This window comes from Lipotes vexillifer, unplaced genomic scaffold (assembly GCF_000442215.2).
Source record: "Lipotes vexillifer unplaced genomic scaffold, Lipotes_vexillifer_v1.1 scaffold763, whole genome shotgun sequence".
Taxonomy (NCBI): domain Eukaryota; kingdom Metazoa; phylum Chordata; class Mammalia; order Artiodactyla; family Lipotidae; genus Lipotes; species Lipotes vexillifer.
The window spans coordinates 5,590,764-5,596,286 of NW_006770909.1; positions in this window are offsets into that span (position 1 = coordinate 5,590,764).

Sequence of the window (5,523 nt, forward strand, 5' to 3'; positions counted from 1 at the left end):
TACATTCTTTTATTTTTTTCCGTTATGGTTTATCATAGGATGCTAAATATATTTCTCTGTGTTATGCAGTAGGATCTTGTTGTTTATCCATCTCTAGCTGCATCCATGTTGCTGCAAACGGCATTATTTTGTTCTTTTTTATGTCTGAGTAGTATTCCATGGTATATATGTACCACATCTTCTTTATCCATTCATCTGTTGATGGACATTTAGGTTTTCTCCGTGTCTTAACTATTGTGAATAGTGCTGCAGTGAACATAGGGGTGCATATATCTGAGAAAAGAAGTCTTTAGTCAAAGATACTATGGGCTATTTACTTTGATATCTTTTGTGTACTTTGAGATAATTGAGAAAATAATGGACTGCTCCTTCCTTGAAGGTACTGGGCTCTAGATCATGCATCAGGCACCGGTAGAAGAAGACATATGCCTCCTTATCCTTAAAGATACTCTTGCCTATGGCTTAGACCAGTGTGCTACTCAAAATGTGGTCTGAGGAGTGGTGCTGGGCTGTGACAGTTTTATTACTAGACCACAAAAACAAAGAAAGCTTGTGCAAGAATGTAGTCAACATACTGCTTACTTCATCAAGAAAGTCTTGATCTGAAAAAAAGTCAGGTACTAAACAATGTGCTTAGTGATACAGTTGATTTATATTCTGTTGTGAACCTCATCTGATTGCAGACCAATAGCAGCAACAACAAAAAAGCCATAATATTATTTGAAAGTACACTGTGTTAAGTTAAAGATCTATGTTGTAAACTTCAGGGAATCCAGCAAAAAAAAATTTTTAATGCATGATTAATAAGTCTAGTGAAGATTAAATTAAAACATAATAAATACTCAATTGATCAAATTAAAAGGCAGGGAAAGAAGGGGAAATGAATTAAGAACAGATCAGACAAACAGAAAGCAAATAGAAAGATGGTAGGTTTAAGGCTAACACTAAGAGTAAGTGGTCTAAGTACCACCCCCAAGTAAAAGGCAGAGGTTGACAGATTGGATAAAAATAAAGGTATAGGGCTTCCCTGGTGGCGCAGTGCTTGAGAGTCCGCCTGCCGATGCAGGAGACGCGGGTTCGTGCCCCGTTTCGGGGGGATCCCGCGTGCCGCGGAGCGGCTGGGCCCGTGAGCCATGGCCGCTGAGCCTGCGCGTCCGGAGCCTGTGCTCCGCAAATGGGAGAGGCCACGACAGTGAGAGGCCCGCATAACGCAAGAAAAATAAATAAATAAATAAATAAAGGTATAGATAGGCTAAAAAGAAAAGGATGGGAAAAGATATACCATGTGAGTGAAAATCAAAAGAAAGCTGTAGTGGCTTTATTATAACAAAGTGGACAACAATATAGAGGAACATTACATGATGGTAAAGGCATTAATTCATCAAGAAAACGTAATCCCAAATGTGTATGCACCTAAGAACACTGTTTCAAAATACAAGAAGCAAAAACTATTAGAACTGATAGGAGAAATAGACTGTTCTACAAACACAATTAGAGACTTTAACACTATTGTCTCAGGACAAGTAGACAGAAAAATCAAAAAGGATATAAAACTGAATTACACTATCAACCTTTTTGACCTAATTTCCATTTATAGAACATGCTACCTAATCACATCAGAGTACATATTCTTTTCAAGTGCACATGAAACATTCATCAAGATACACCATATCCTAGGCCATAAAAAATGTTTTAAAGAATTGAAATTGTACAAAATTTTCTGATCACAACAGTTAAAATATAAATATAAAATAGAAGGTGTCTGATAAATCCCCAAATGTTTGGAAATTAAACAACATGCTTCTAAATAACCCATGGGCCTAAGAGGGTGTCAAATAGACAATCAGAAAATATTTTGAATCAAATGAAAATAAAGACAAAACATGGGAATTTGGGGCATATAGCCAAAGCAGTGCTTAGAGAGAAATTTATATCACTAAATGTTTACATTAGAAAAAGAGAAGGTTTTCAAATTAAGAACCTAAGCTTCTACCTTAAAAAACTAGAAACAAACAAATAAACTAAGTCCAAATCAAGCAGAAAGAAACCATAAATAGAAAAAAGTGATATCAATGAAAAGGACAGATCAAAATCAATGAAACCAAAGTTCTCTGAAAATATTTTAAAAGGGTGTACTTCTAGCCAAACTCATCAAGGAAAAGAAAAAAGACACAAATTACAAATATGAGAGCCTACAGACATTAAACAGATAGTAATTTTTTAATTGTTTTATATAATAAATTGGATAAATTAGATGAAATGGACAGATTCCTTGAAAGATGCAAAGCCCACTCAAAAAGAAATAGGGAGGAGTCAAGAAGGCGGTGTGGGAAGATGTGGAGTTAGCATCTCACCACACCTAGGGTACCTGCCGCCTGCTGGTGGGGAACTCTGACCACCAAGGATCAGTGGCCCTGAGGGAGGGGAGATCAGGAGAGGCAGGTGGCAGGGACTCCCCAGGAAGGGCGGGAAAGGAGTGGAGGGTGATCACCTGGCCTACTTGGGCCGGGGAGCCTGCTGAGCTCCCAAGCTGGTTCCCCCCACTTCAAAGCCCCATCCATGCTGTGTGGGTCCTTGGGGGCATAGGAGGGAGGCCAGGGGGATCAGAAGAGGCAGGTGGGAGGGGCCCTTGGGGAGGAGAGGGGAAGGAGTGGGAGAGGAGTGGAGGGTGATTGCCCCGCCCACTCAGCCCGGGGAGCCTGCTGAGCTCCCAGGTGAGGTGCCCTGCCCTCTGAGACCAGGGGTGAGGGGGCACACCTGGGCCCCTTCTGTTCCTTGAGCCTAAGCCCCAGCCCCCACAGCCCCCAGGGCCTTTTCCAGCCCTGTGGGTCCTGAGCACTGGCCCAGCCCACCGCCCAAACCTCGCCCTTGCTTAGGCCCTGCTCTCCACAGCCAAGGCCTTTCCCCCCACCCCATTTGTTTTTCCTTCCTCTTTTTTACTGCTGTGGCACCAATGTACCTTCCAGTTGTTGATTCACCTATATTTTTATGTTTATATTCTTTTTAACATATCTGTTAGTTTCCTAGTCTAATTTTATTTTTTATTTTGTTTTTTTGCCACCCCACGTGGCTTGTGGGATCTTGATTTGCAATCCCGGGGTCGCGTGGAAGCTCCTGCAGTGGGAGCTCTGAGTCTGAACAACTGGACTAACAGAGAACCTCAGACCCCAGGGAATATTCATCGGAGTGAGGTCTCACAGAGTTCCTCATCTCAGCACCAAGACCCAGCTCTACCCAATAGTCTACAAACTCCAGTGTTGGAAGCCTCAGGCCAAACAACCAGTAAAACAGGAACACATTCCCACTCATTAAAAAAAAAAAATGAGACAGCAAAAAATATGTCACAGATGAAGGAGCAAGGTAAAAACCTACAAGACCAAATAAATGAAGAGGAAATAGGCAATCTTCCTGAAAAAGAATTCAGAGTAATGATAGTAAAGATGATCCAGAATCTCAGAAATAGAATGGAGGCACAGACTGAGGAAATAAAAGAAATGTTTAACAAAGATCTAGAAGAACTAAAGAACAAACAAACAGAAGTGAACAACATAATAACTGAAATGAAAAATACGCTAGAAGGAATCAATAACAGAATAATGGAGGCAGAAGAACGAATAAGTGAGCTGGAAGACAAAATGGTGGAAATAACTGCCGAGAAGCAGAATAAAGAAAAAAGAATGAAAAGAAGACAATCTCAGGGACCTCTGGGACAACACTAAATGCACCAACATTCAAATTATAGGGGTCCCAGAAGAAGAAAAGAACAAGAAAGGGTCTGAGAAAATATTTGAAGAGATTATGGTGGCAAACTTCCCTAACATGGGAAAGGAAATTGTCACCCAAGTCCAGGAAGCACAGAGTCCCATACAGGATAAACCCTAGGAAAAACACACCAAGACACATATTAATCAAACTAACAAAAATTAAATTCAAAGAAAAAAATATTAAAAGCAGCAAGGGAAAAACAAAAAATAACATACAAAGGAATCCCCATAAGGTTATCAGCTGATTTTTCGGTGGAAATTCTGCAGGCCGGAAGGCAGTGGCAGTATATACTTAAAGTGATGAAAGAGAAAAACCTACAACCAAGATTACTCTACCCAGCAAGGATCTCATTCAGATTCAATGGAGAAGACAAAAGCTGTTCAGACAAACAAAAGCTAAGAAAATTCAGCACCACCAAACCAGCTTTAAAACAAATGCTAAAGAAACTTCTCTAGGCAGGAAACACAAGAGAAGAAAAACACCCACAAAAACAAACCCAAGACAATTAAGAAAATGGTAATAGGAACATACATATCGATAATAACCTTGAATGTAAATGGATTAAATGTCCCAACCAAAAGACACAGACTGGCTAAATGGATACAAAAACAAGACCCATATATATGCTGTCTACAAGAGACCCACTTCAGACCTAGGGACACATACAGACTGAAAGGGAAGGGATGGAAAAAGATATTCCATGCAAATGGAAATCAAAAGAAAGCTGGAGTAACAATACTCATATCAGATAAAATAGACTTTAAAATAAGGACTGTTTCAAGAGATAAGGAGGGACACTAATAATGATCATAGAATCAATCCAAGAAGAAGATATAACAATTATAAATGTTTATGCACCCAACATAGGAGCACCTCAATACATAAGGCAAATGCTAACAACCATGAAAGGCGAAATCGACAGTAACACAATAATAGTAGGGGACTTTAAAACACCCCTCTTACACCAATGGGCAGATCATCCAAACAGAAAATAAATAAGGAAACACAAGCTTTAAATGACACAATAGGTCAGATAGATCTAATTGATATTTATAGAACATTCCACCCAAAAGTGGCAGAATACACTTTCTTCTCAAGTGCACATGGAACATTCTCCAGGATAGATCACATCTTGAGTCACAAATCAAGCCTCTGAAAACTTAAGAAAATTGAAATAATATCAAGCATCTTTTCTGACCACAATGCTATGAGGTTGGAAATCAATTACAGGAAAAAAACCCTAAAAATGTATGGAGGCTAAACAGTGCACTACTAAATAACCAAGAGATCACTGAAGAAATCAAAAGAAAAATTTTAAAATGCATGGAAACAAATGACAATGAAAATACGATGACCCAAAACCTATGGGATGCAGCAAAAGCAGTTCTAAGAGGGAAGTTTATAACAATTCAATCTCACCTCAAGAAACAAGAAAAATCTCAAACAAACCATCTAACCCAAAACTTAAAACAACTAGAGAAAGAAGAACAAAACCCAAAGTCAGTAGAAGGAAAGAAATCATAAAGATCAGAGCAGAAATAAATGAAATAAAAACAAAGAAAACAAAAGCAAAGATCAATAAAACTAAAAGGTGGTTCTTTGAGAAGATAAACAAAATTGATAAACACTTAGCCAGACTCATCAAGAAAAAAAGGGAGATGATGCAAATCAATAAAATTAGAAATGAAAAAGGAGAAATCACAACTGACACTGCAGAAATACAAAGGATTATAAGAGACTAGTACAAACAACTATATG